Source organism: Hemiscyllium ocellatum, chromosome 6, assembly GCF_020745735.1.
Source record: "Hemiscyllium ocellatum isolate sHemOce1 chromosome 6, sHemOce1.pat.X.cur, whole genome shotgun sequence".
NCBI classification, from domain to species: Eukaryota; Metazoa; Chordata; class Chondrichthyes; order Orectolobiformes; family Hemiscylliidae; genus Hemiscyllium; species Hemiscyllium ocellatum.
This window is the reverse complement of record NC_083406.1, coordinates 48,162,146-48,175,912: the sequence shown is the minus strand read 5'-3', so window position 1 is coordinate 48,175,912 and position 13,767 is coordinate 48,162,146. Positions and strand designations below refer to the sequence as shown.

Genomic DNA, 13,767 nt, shown 5'->3' with positions numbered 1-13,767 from the left:
AGTCGGGAATTGAACCCGGGTCTCAGGCGCTGTGAGGCAGCAGTGCTAACCACTGTGCCACCGTGCCATCAAATCTTGTAACAGGGACCTGAAACAGATTTTAGATTCCTTATTGACATATTCTATTAGTCAGTAGGGCATTGGGTGAACTCTGTTTCATCAATTTTCACTTCTGGTTGGATATCTGTTCTCCGTTCTGGCATGCAAGACAGTCCTGGTACAATGATACCTGATTACCAGTGAGACTAGAAAGTTCTGCATTCCCCAAGCAGATTATCGAGATCAGAAAGGGTGAGACACAACATGGTGAGTATTATAAAGTTATAGGACTGGGAGGTAATGTAGATCAGCTGGGAGGTACTGGGAGGTAATGTTAGAATTGTAAGGTGTGTTCGTTGTAAGTTAGGATAGAGGTAGCAGTGATGGATACACCTGAAGTTTACATAATGAGTTAAATCAAGGTTGATGCAAGGAGTATTAGAACAGACAGGCCTGGCAGTGTTGAAGAGAAGCTGTTGTTCTATTCAGTGCTAAGTGGTTTAGGAGAGTGATATTACAGTCAGCCAGATTTAATCTGAGTCAACATTTGGCAAGGGATGAAATCAAAAGCCAGGACATGTAATTTGTAGCTGTCTTGGGAGACAATGGCTTTGATCTTCCCAGGGTTTACCTGGACAAACTGAGGTACATCCAAGGCTAGAATTTGAACAAGTCATTGAACAACACATTGATGGAGAAAAGAGAGGTATTAAATACAATTTTTAAAAATCACCATTTATTTCAAATGACTAAGTCATGTTTTATGAGCCTGATTGAATTTTTGGAGATTAGTAAATGAGAAAAAAAAGTAATGTAGTGGACAGAAACATAGAAATATAGAAAATAAGAGCAGGAGTAGCCCAGCAAGCCCTCCATCATTCAATGAGATCATCGCTGATCATTGTTCAACTTGGTACTTTTTTCCAGCTGTCTTCCAATACTCTTTGATTCCTCTAGCCCTAAGTGCTATATCTATCTCATTCTTCAAAGCATTCAATGTTTGGGCCAGAACTGCTTTCTGTGATAGCACATTCAACAGGCTCATCACTTTCTCCTCATCTCCATCCTAAATGCCTATCCCAGTAGCCTTAGACTGACTATGGTTCTGGACATTCCCGTCATCAGAAACAATCTTTCTGCATTTACTGTCTAGTTGTGTTAGACATTTATAGGTTTGAGATTCTCCCTCAATCTTCTAAACTCCAATAAATATAATCCTAACCAAGTACAGTCAAATAACTGAATATAGAAGTCCTGGAACTAAATAGCCCTAGTGTCTCTTTATACATGAGACCTACCATCCCAGGAATCAGTCTAGTCAACATACTTGGATTTTCAGTTGCATATGCTTCATGATTTAAGTTATAATTTGTAGAGCTGGGACAAATCACTGATAGTTAGAAAACTGACAACAATGTAGAAAATAGGGAGGAGTAAAGAAAGATAATTGTGGTTGGAGGAAGGTAGAAAGTGGTGTTCCAAAAGATCACTGATGATCACACAGTCACTAGGTTAAAGAAAGAATTTGTAAACAATATGAGGCAGGCAGTATAGCTAATACTGAGGAAGAATCCACCATTCTACAAGATACTGGGAAGTGTGTAGAGAGGACAATTAATTGAAAATGAATTTTAAGTTGTATGAATGAGATAAGATGTATAAATGAAATAAATGTGCTTGGAAAAGCAGAAACCACTTTCAATTCTGAGAGTAAGAAACTAAATGAGATAGAGAAACAAAGGAATTGAACAACATAGATGAAGAAATCATTAAAAGCTTTGTAGGCCTGCCCAGCAATTAAAATACAAAGCACTGGGATGTATTTTATGGTGTAAAGAATTCTAGGAGAACTGCAGTTATGTTAAAGTTATGTAAGTCTCTGGTGAGGCTGTACAATGCGCTCTTCCATTCGGCCCCAACAGAGGTAAGTGAAGAGATGGGACGCCCACTTCACACGGTCTCAAGTGGTAGACACAGGTGGCAGGGCAACCTACGCATAAGCCAAGAGGAGGCAACTATTGGCATATGAAGGTGGCAGGGATGAGACCAGATAGAGTCAGAGAGATGTACAGCACAGAAACAGACCTTTCAGTCCAACTCATCCATGCTGACCAGATATCCTATAAGCCCTGGACAGTATGGCCGAAATATCTGTGGTGATATAGTTCAAAGAGGGCTGTCATATTTTATAGAATAATTTGGTTTTTTAGTGCACCATATTTGTGAGGAAGTCAAGGGGAATACTTTCCATGATTAACCTGTGCCAATTTGAAAGTCCTGGAGGGCCCTCAGCTGCCCAATTCACTATGATCTTTTTCTTTGCACAAAAGGAGAGAATGGAAAATAGTTTCCTCCTGTGCACGTCCAGGGAGGGAAAGTCTGATAAGCCCAGGAGAAGAGACACTGGATCCAGTCTAATTTCCGTACCTAAGATCTCTGTCAGGGCATTCGCTACTCTGTCCCAGTACCTATGGATCTTGTGACATGTCCATAGACAGTGCGTGAGAGTGCCCACTTCAATTTTGCATTTAGGACACATTGGGGATGCTCCTACCTTAAATTTTGAGAGTCGTTTAGATGCTATATGACCCCTATGGAGTATCTTTAATTGAATAACTTGAGTTCTATTGCAAATAGAGATTGTTCTGACATTTTCCCAGATGTACTCCCACCTTTCTAAAGAGATTTCTAACCCCAATTCTTGGTTCCATGTTTTAAATAGTCGTTCCGTGTCTTTCGATACTTCATTGTATAAAGATTGAAAAAGAGTACTGACCGAGGGTGGCCCCATTGGCCATAGCACTTTTCTTTCCCTGTCCAATTTGTAGGGACTGCCTGTTAATGTGGTCTTCTTCTGTATATAATCTCGTATTTGGAAATACCGAAAAAGGTCCCTGTTAGACAGTCCAGACTTCTGGTGCAACTGCTCAAAAGACATCATAACCTCACCATCAAACAGGTCCCCCAAGCAATAGATACCTCTGGACCTCCAGGTTTTAAATGTAGCGTCTGTCAGCCCTGGCTGAAAACCCGATGCTCCCACTATAGGAGTATAAAGGGAGGTTTTATGTAGGTTACCCCATCTTGCCACATTAGCCGCCAGGCTTTAATTGTATTTAAAACCAAAAGAGAAAATGCTGGAAAATCTCAGTAGGTCTGGCAGCATCTGTAAGGAGAGAAAAGAGCTGACAAAGCTTTGACAAAGGGTCAGTTAGACTCGAAACGTCAGCTCTTTTCTCTCCTTACAGATGCTACCAGACCTGCTGAGATTTTCCAGCATTTTCTCTTTTGGTTTCAGATTCCAGCATCCACAGTAATTTGCTTTTAATTGTATTTAATACAATCGGGCTTTTGCAATAGTCCATAACAGCTCTGATTTTATCTAAAAATAAAAGATTGAAGAGGGGACATTTTATTTGGGAGGTTACAATGTTGAACCAAATTGATTGTGGGTCACAAGAGACCCAATCAGCTACATAGGATAATAAAGAGCTCAACTGATACCTCCTAAAATTGAAAAATGTGGTGCTGGAAAAACACAACAGGCCAGGCAGCATCCAAGGAGCAGGAGAATCGACGTATCGGGCATAAACCCTTCTTCAGGAATCATTCCTGAAGAAGGCTTATGCCCGAAACGTCGATTCTCCTGCTCCTCGAATGCTGCTTGGCCTGCTGTGTTTTTCCAGCACCACATTTTTCAACTCTGATCTCCAGCATCTGCAGTCCTCACTTTCACCTAGTTGATACCTCCTAAAGTCTGGAAAGTCCAGTCCTCCTCTTGCCTGTGGAAGCTGCAGTTTTTCTAATTTGATATGGGGCCGTCTTTGATTCCAGACAAAGGAACCAAGCCAGCCGTGTAGCTTACGCAACGCAAGTCTCAGCAACATCAGAGGGAGCATTCTCATAGGATATAGGAGACGAGGTAGAATATTCATTTTAACTAGGGCTACTCTGCCTAGTCAGGATATTGGGAGATCTCCCCAACGTTGTAGGCTCTGCCTTATTTTCTCTAATAGGTGCACAAAATTGGCTGACCAAATGCTGGGGTGATAAAAATACCTAAGTAGAGAAACTCTCCAGTGACCACTGGAAGGGAAAACAGGAGATATAAATGGCCTCCGATTTCATAAAATTGATTTTATAACCTGAGAACATACTAAATAGATTGATCAATTAAATTAGGCAGGACACGGATATCCAGGGATTACTTAAGAAAAGGAGGACATCATCTGCATAGAGAGTGATTTTATGTTTACCTGAAGTAACCCTTGGAGCCACTATGTGAGTGTCAGTATGTATAGCTTCCGCTAGTGGTTCGATTACCAGCGTGAAAAGCGATGGTGAGACAGGACATCCCTGACGACAGTCCCTACCAACACTGAAGCTATCCGAACCTAAACCATTGGTGATCACAGCTGCTTTGGGGTCATTGTAAAATATTGAGACCCATTTATAAAATACCTCTCCGACACCAAACCTTTCCAGTGTATAAAACAGATATGACCATTCTACCCAATCAAATGCCTTCTCTGCATCCAAAGAGACAACTAGCCCTGGTATTCTTCCCTGTTGACAGGTGTATATCATATTTAAGACTCTTCCAATATTGTTAGTTGATCTACAGCCCTTGATAAACCCCGTCTGGTCCCCTTTTATGATACATGGTAAGACCCTCTCCAATCTTAATGCCAGCATTTTAGAAAGGATTTTAAAATTCACATTTAGCAAGGATATGGGTCTATATGATGAATAATCTTCTGAGACCTTTCCTTTTTTAAGAATAAGAGAAATATTTGCTTCCCTTAATGAAGGCAGAAGGCAGCCCTGATTATGTGAGTAATTAGGAGAAAGTGAGGACTGCAGATGTTGGAGATCAGAGCTGAAAATGTGTTGCTGGAAAAGCGCAGCAGGTCAGGCAGCATCCAAGGAGCAGGAGAATCGACGTTTCGGGCATGAGCCCTTCTTCAGGAATGAAGAAAGTTGGCCAAGCAGGCTAAGATGAAAGGTAGGGAGGAGGGACTTGTGGGAGGGGCATTGGAAATGCAACAGGTGGAAGGAGGTTAAGGTGAGGGTGATAGGCCGGAGTGGGGGCGGGGACGGAGAGGTCAGGAAGAAGATTGCAGGTTAGGAAGGTGGTGCTGAGTTTGAAGGTTGGGACTAAGACAAGGTGGGGGGAGGGGAAATGAGGAAACTGGAGAAATCTGAGTTCATCCCTCAGATGGCAAGTGTGCTAAATGCCTTCTTAACCACCCAGTCTACCTCTGACACAAATTTCAAAAGATTATATGACTGGGCTCTTAAGTTCCTCTGTTCTGAAACACCACCTTGGGCCCTACCATTAATTGTATAAGTCCTGCCCTTGTTTGTTTTACCAAAATGCAATACCATATATTTATCCAAATTAAACTCCATCTGCCACTCAGCCCACTGACCCAATGACCAAGATTTCTTTGTCATCTTAGATAACCTTCTTCACTGTCCACATACCTCAATTCTGGTGTCATCCACAAGCTTACTAACCATGTCTCCTTTATTCTTATCCAAATCGTTTACATTAATGACAAACAAAAGTGGACCCAGTACAGATCTCTGGAAAATTGCTGGTTACAGGCATCCAGTCTAAAAAACAAACCTTCACCACTGCCCTCTGTCTCCTAGTGCATTCAATTGGCATGCTCACCCTGAATCCCATATTGTGTAGGATTATGATCACTGACTAACCTCCACTGTAAGCTCGTATTATCCAAAAGTCAACACCCTGCCTTTAGAAGTCCTCTCTATTCGAGGAAGAATACCTAAACAGTGCTGAAAGTATAAGGAGGATTACTAAGGGGCTCCATGACTGAAAGATGGCAGCTATTCAGAAAGATGGAGCTGGTTGGAGATTGTTCTTCAGAAATGAGACATCTTGATATAGAGGAATTATAACAGTGAATTGGGCTGGATTGATGTGGTGGGAATATCCCACATGTGGAGCATCTAAAAGAAGTCCTATCCTTGTGTGAAAATGTTGCCCCTTAGGTCTCTTTTAAGCTTTCCCCTCTCACCCCAAACCTATGCCCTCTAATTCTGGGCTCCCCATCCCAAGGAAAAGACCATTTATCCTATCCATGCCCCTCATAATTTTATAAACCTTTATACGGGGACCCCTCAGCCTCTGATGCTCCATGGAAAACAGCTCCAGCCTATACAGCCTCTCCCTACAGCTCAAATTTTCCAATCCTGGCAACATCCTTGTAAATCTTTTCTGAACCCTCTCAAGTTTCATAACATCCTTCCAATAGGAAGGGGACCAGAATTGCATACAATATTCCAAAACTGGCCGAACCAATGTCCTCTACAGCCGCAACATGACCTCCCAACTCTTGTACTCAATAATCTGACCAATAAAGCAAAACATACCAAATGCCTTCTTCACTACCCTATCTCCCCGCAACTCTACTTTCAAGGAGCAATGAACCTGCACTCCAAGGTCTCTTTGTTCAGCAACATTCCCTAGGACCTTACCATTAAGTGTATAAGTTCTGCTAAGATTTGCTTTCCCAAAATGCAGCACCACTCATTTATCTAAATTAACCTCCAGCTGCCACTCCTCAGCCCAACTGCCCATCTGATCAAGATCCCAAGATCTGAGGTAATCTTCTTCGCTGTCCACTACACCTCCAATTTTGGTGTCATCTGCGAACTTACTAACTATACCTCTTACGCTCGCATCCAAATCATTTATATAAATGACAAAAAGTTGTGCACCCAGCACTGATACTTGTGGCACTCCACTGGTCACAGGCCACCAGTCTGATTGAATAATAAACATCAGTGATTAGGCTACATAACCTGTTTCTGCACAGTATTCCATGTTATGTGTAGAATGGTGATATGGACGTGTATGATCCTTGTGTTTCTGTATATAGAGAAGCTAAATGTTAATACTTTATGTACCTCTGTGTAGTGATGAGTTTGAGCTGCATATTCCATGTGTTTATTTGTAGTGTGAGATGAAGCTGTATATTCCATGTATCTGTATATATTTGTGAGACAAAACTGTACATTCCATTTGGTTGTGTAATGTGCTGAGGTCAAGCTCTCTACTACATGTGTCTGTTTGTAGTGGTGAGATGGAGCTGTGCATTCCACGTATCTGTCCATATTGGTGAGATGGAGCTGTATATTCCACATGCGTATGTGTGTGTAGCAGTGAATTATTGATCTGTGCCACCAGAATTTCTGTCTTTTGAGCTAAAAGATGAGCAAAATTTCAATTGTTGCATTCTCCAGGGATGAAAGGTCTGAAGTGGACAGTGAAACCTTATCTGGAAACCCTCTATGTTTGGATAACTCAGAGTCAGTTCAAGCTTGGGCAGTCTTATTCATGTGGAAATGCTGAGGAGATTCCACAATGGTGACAAACATTAGATGTGTGTCGGGGAAAATCTTATCTTAGTTACAGAATGTTTTATATTATGTATACTTTGTAAACTGCTTTGAACTAATTAGCAAGGAAGCATTTGCTGTTTGTAAGTGTTATGGGGGTCTATTGTCATAACCACTCTAGAGAGTTTTCTTACCAGGCAGTATTGCAAGCTATATACTGGTCATAGAACACTGTGTTATGGTAAAGTTTATTGCATGACATTTCAGAGCTGAAAATGTGTTGCTGGAAAAGCGCAGCAGGTCAGGCAGCATCCAAGGAGCAGGAGATGTTTCGGGAATGAGCCCTTCTTCAGGAATCATGCCCGAAATGTCGATTCTCCTGTTCCTTGAATGCTGCCTGACCTGCCGCGCTTTTCCAGCAACACATTTTTTAGCTCTGATCTCCAGCATCTGCAGTCCTCACTTTCTCCTGCATGACATTTCAAACAGCTTTGACTGTTGCTGAACATTTTCTGAAAGTAGAAAGTCTAACAGTGTATCATTTGAAATTTTTGACTAAGGCTAAACTGAGAGCAGATAAATTGATGGTCGAAGTAAAAGCAGGATCATGCAAGGAGGAGATGCTTGGAGTGATTATCTGACATTTAAAATTAGAAAAATGGAAATGTGCAGTTGAAATGCAGCAGCTGGAATAAGCTAAGGTTTAGTAAGAAATGGAAAAAAAATTGAATTAGAGGAAGGAAAATGAAAGGACTTGCGTTCAAAGGAAAAGAGAGAGAAAGAAAATTGAAAAAAAGAAACATGAATGGGAAGAGAAAGAAAATAGAGACTAATTGAAAAGGAGATGGAACATAAAAGGCTTGAAGTCCAAAGACGAAGGTGTATTAAGCAACATGATTTGTGAAAGGAAAACATAAAGAAAGGTAGTTAGGGTAGTAGCTTGAAGGATGGTTCTAATTCCAATGATGAATTTGATTTAACAGAGAATCTGTGTCAAATACCTAAATTTACAGAAGATGGAATTGAATAGTATTTTGTCCATTTGAGAATGTGGCTGAATAGATGCATAAGGTTCATATGTTTAAATCTTAATGTCAAAAGCTGTTTTGACGGGTAAATCAACGACTATATCTGTACATTTGTCAGCAAAACAATCTGCAGATTATGAAACTGTTAATACACCAAAATTCATTATTTAAGAGATTGAGCCTGAAGTGTATCAATTAAAATTTAGGATTATAAGAATTAAGCTTAATCTGACATTTGTAGAATTTATAAAGAAAAAAGAAACATAGTTGTGATCAGTTGTCTTGATCACAAAGTTAGAAAAAATGTTTGAGAATGTATGTGATATTATGATCATGGAAAATTTCAGAAATAGCATTATTGTATTTCCAAAATTATTTAATGAGTGTTAAGTATCGAATATTACAGAGACAATAAATCTGGCAGATATCTGTGATATCCCATCTAGACAATTACAGGTGGGGAAATGTTCCCTGGAAATCCACAAGAAAATTGACAGAAGAGAAAATCTGCAGATGGGGGAGCTATTAGCTTTTGGAACCAAACAAGTGGATGCCAAAGTAATAAAGGAGAAAGGTTCACATCAAAAAGTGACTTAAAAATGCATCCCTTCATTGCGCCGTCCACAATCACCTGATGAAGGAGCGGCGCTCCGAAAGCTAGCGTGCTTCCAATTAAACCTGTTGGACTATAACCTGGTGTTGTGTGATTTTTAACTTTGTACACCCCAGTCCAACACCGACATCTCCAAATCATCCCTTCATTGCAGTAGGCTGGACTTGCCAAAGCTAATTGTTCAATGGTAAAGGAGAGACTGATTGTAGTGGTAGGAATATTTAGAGAATTTTCAGAAAAGCTTGCATCGTGAATATAAATAGGTATTGAAAGTAGGTAGTGGTAAGACAAACAGTATGTTTCCTTAGAGAATACGAAGAATGAAAAATGGCTCAGGACAGTCATGAAAAGTCTTCTTTGAATAATGACAAGGTGAGTCAGACCACAGAAAGGAGAAATACTTCCTTATGCTTCAAATCAAGGACGTAAACAAACAAAGATATTGAGATATACCGGAGCAAATCAATTGCTAATGCTGGTGATGATAATATTTTTCTTTCAGAGGAGTTAATTAAGGAAAACAATATTAATTGGAGGCTTGCATGGAGCTTACAGGTCAGTCCCGTCATGTTGGGTTGGATTGGGTTAAAAAAAGACTCAATAGATGGAGAAGTTGTAATTAGAGTGGTGAAACAAATTCCTTTAGAAGGAATTGATACAATCTTGGGAATGAAAGAAACAGAGGTATTAGAAGAGGAATATCCTGGATTGTTACCTGACGCTGTTGTGACTAGATCTCAAGCCCATAGCATTTGACAGCAAGAAGACGCCTCTATGGAATAGAGAAATTACTTGGAAATTCTGATTTTGGTGCAATTTTAGAAAGCTTCACTCGAAATATGAAGGCAAAGAGAATGAGTCTGATATGTCCAGCTCATCTTTAACAGAAATGAAATAATTTAATCCTGAATTGAAAGAGATCCAAGGTACCAACAGGGAAATTAATTCTGAACCAATTGTGTGTTATTATCTGCAACACAAAGTGCTAATGAGGAAATGAAGATTCCTAATTAAATATTGCTGAAGAATGAGTAGTGGTCCATCTGAAAGTAGTTCCATCTATGTATTCTAATGGAATTTTATGAATGGCTCATAAGGTATTATGAAAACACGGGTTAAAGTGTGAAAATGGTTTTATTGGTCAGAAATGCATAGAGGGTTTGTTCAAGTTTGACACATGAGCTATGCATGTCAGGCAGTGGAAAAATATCAATAATCAATCAAACCTACACTTTTAATTCCAATGTAGGTCATGTACACCATACCGTATAACCTTGAGGCCTACTGTTTTTTGATGGATATTTATGATTTTCAGATACTGTTACCCTATAGGTCTCTTTGGCTCCATTCTGATCCTTTGAAACAGAAATTTGCTTAACCTGAACAGACATAAAAGTGAAGCTTTTTTCCAAAAGACACAAACTCAACCTGTCCACAGTCTGCTACCAAAATGACCTTTGGTTTTAGGCCTTTTTAGTTTTCAGACATGCAGAAAATGGACTCAAACTGTACCAGCTTTTGCTGTTTGGTTTAGCAGGGTCTTAATAGATTGTGTCAGACCTCTACAGGAACAGGATCAGAATCCTTTAATAATTATGGATGTTCCAGTGATACTTCTAAGTTATTATAAAGTGATGGTGTTAGAGAATAGATGGGAAACTGCTTTATCATGTGTTTGAAACCTTCCAAACTGTACTATATTTAGATAGCTTGCTATTATTTGTTTTAGTTTCTATTTATGTTCTGTAATATACTTGTGTTTCATAGTTAAAACCAAATTGTCAGCCTTGTGTGTTTATGTTACAATGAATGAAAGTCTTGTGAAATAACAAAATATAATCTACCTATCTAGGTTTCATTCTGGATTTGCCACGTCCAGTAGTAACAGCAGCTGTGGTCATAACTCGATATATTTCATAGCATCAGTGCTGGGTCCATTGCTTTTAATTATTTGGCCAGTGGTGGAAGGTTACTTTTCAGAATGGAGGGTTATGACTAATAGTGTTCCTCAGGATCAGTGTTGGGACCTTTGCTGTTCGTGGTCTACATAAATGATTTCAAGGAAAACATGGCTCGTCTAATTAATAAGTTTGCAGACCATGCAAAGATTGGAGGAGTTGTGGATAGTGAGAAGGTTTGTCAGAGGAGATCAGTTGTAGGTAAGGGCAGAAAACTGGCAGATGAAGTTTAATCCAGACAAATGTGAGGTAATGCATTTTGGAAGGTGAAGTACAGGTGGAAATTATACAGTGAATGGCAGAACCCTTAGGAGCATTGTTATGCTGAAGGATCTGGGTGTTCAGGTCCTCAGATCACTGAAGGTAGCAGCACAGGCACATAAGGTAGTAAAATAAAACCTTTGGCATGTTTGCCTTCATTGGAAGGGGCACTAAGTATAAGGATAAGCACGTTATACTGTGGCTTTGTGGAACTTTAGTTAGGCCACACTTGGAGTATTGCATACACTTCTGGTCACCACACTACCAGAAAGATGTGGATGCTTTGCAGATGGTACAGAAATGGTTTACCAGGATGTCTGGTATGGGAGGTTTTAGCGATGAAGAAAAGTTGAATAGACCGGATTTGTTTTCACTGGAACACAGGAGGTTGAGGGGCAAGCTGATAGAAATTTATAAGACTGTGAATGGCATGGATAAAGTGGAAAGTATGAGGTATTTTCCCAGAGTAGTGGGGTCAGTTACTATGGGACACAGGTTCAAGGTGCAGGAGGGATGTTTAAAAGAGATGTGTGAGGCAAGTTTTTCACACACAGGTTGGTGAGTGCCTGGAATATGCTGTCAGAGGTGGTGGAAGCAGACACAATAGCAGCATTCAAGAAGCACCTGGACAAATATATGAATAGGAAGGGATTAGAAGGATGCTGATCCTGTAAGTGAACCCAGTTTTAATATGGAAGTGCAAAACATGTTGACACAGACTTCGAGAACTAAAGGGCCTATTCCTATCTTGTGTTTTTCTATACAACTGAATTGCATGTGAATATAGGAAGCAGGGTTTCTAATTTTTGCAGATGATACTAAAATTGGTGGTATTTAGGAAGGATGTTGGTAAACTTCTCTGGGAAGGATGTTGGTAAACTTGAGAGGGTGCAGAAAGATTTACAAGAATATTGCTGGGACTGGCGGATTGGAGTTATAGGGAGTTCTGTGTACCAGACTAGACCCCTCAAAATATTTTAAGAAGGTTGTCTAGATCCTAACTTTTACTTATTTTAAAGATAGATGTGAAGTGTGTGTTCCAGATATGATGCAACTGGTCAAACTACTCAACGTTAAATGCTACAGTTAAAATACAAGCAAAAGAAAGGGGAGTTTAGAATAACTTAATTCTTGGAAACTTAACTGATTAGTAGATGCAGTATCTATTACTAATTAACTGTTCCAATCTACAGAGGAACTCCAATTATCTGGCATTCGATTATCCGGAGTTCGGATTATCCGGCAAGATCGCAAGGTCCCGATGCTTGGATAAACTGCGTTATCTGGCATTTGATTATCCAAACATTTGATTATCCAACAAAATACTCCCCGCTCGAGTCATTCGGATAATTGAAGTTCCTCTTTAGTAACATCCCATAAATACACCCCTTGGCAAAAAGGTGAATTCAGACACCGATTCTCACATGCAGTTCTCCAACCCAGGAAGAAACGGAGAAGTACAAGTACAACATTTAAAGGCATCTGGATGGGTATATGAATAGGAAAGGTTTAGAGGGATATGGGCATAAAACTGGCAAATAGGACTAGGCCAGTGCAGATAGGCTGGACCAAAAGGTTTGTTTTTGTGCTGTATGATTCTATGACAAGGTACTATTAAACCACATAAAATGATATTCAAAAAGACAGCCAAAGTTTGATTGAAAAGGTCAGAACTAAGCAGTGTTTTAAGGAAGAAAGAGGTAAAAAGGAGGGGAGACTTCAGGAAGGAATTTGAGAAAGAGCTCAGAACTGAGGTAACCTACAGTACACATTCCAGTACTGGAGGAATCCGAATCAGGAATGGCGATGAAGCAACAATTTGTTAACACTGTTATCTCAATGTCAAAAACAAAAGTTGCTGGCAAAGCTTAGCAGGTCCAGCAGCACCTATGATGTGAAATCAGAATGAATGTTTCCGGTCGAGGTGACCCTTCCTCAGGACTTACGGTAGTTAGAAAATGTTGGTTTCTATGGGTGGGGGGGAGGGGAGGCGGAATAAACAATAGGTGGGGATAGAGCTCAAGAGAGAGAAGAGCAGTTGGACAGAAAAATTTGGATTTATATATGAAAGAACTGAAACCAACATGGTCATTCTAAAAGAAGAGAGACTTAACAACCAATCAAGTCTTTTTCAATATATAATTTCAGTTACATCACACTGTAAACTTTTGCTATAAATTGTGTGTCTTACAATCTTTTTCCCACGACCACCTGATGAAGGAGCAGTGTTCTGAAAGCTAGTGCTTCAAAATAAACCTGTTGTGTGATTTCTAACTTTGGACAGACAAAGGAATGGATAACAATCTGGCAGGGAGAGTGATAGCTGTTAATGGAGATGGTTAGTGGCTAACAATGGCTAGCGAGTCATTGCAGATTATGTGATTACCAGGCCTGGTGTGTGGTGTTGGGAATAGGGCATAGGAGAGTTCAGGCCCTAAAATGATTGAACTTGATATAGAGGAGTGGACAACAATCTGGCTAGGAGAGTGATAGCTGT

At 40.0% G+C, this 13,767-nt stretch overlaps 1 protein-coding gene across 3 annotated transcripts in view; it reads left to right on the top strand.

Annotated features, from left to right (window-relative positions):
• bcl9 (BCL9 transcription coactivator) overlaps nucleotides 1-13,767 on the top strand; it is a 249,515-nt gene that overhangs the window by 116,048 nt on the left and 119,700 nt on the right. The window lies entirely within an intron of this gene.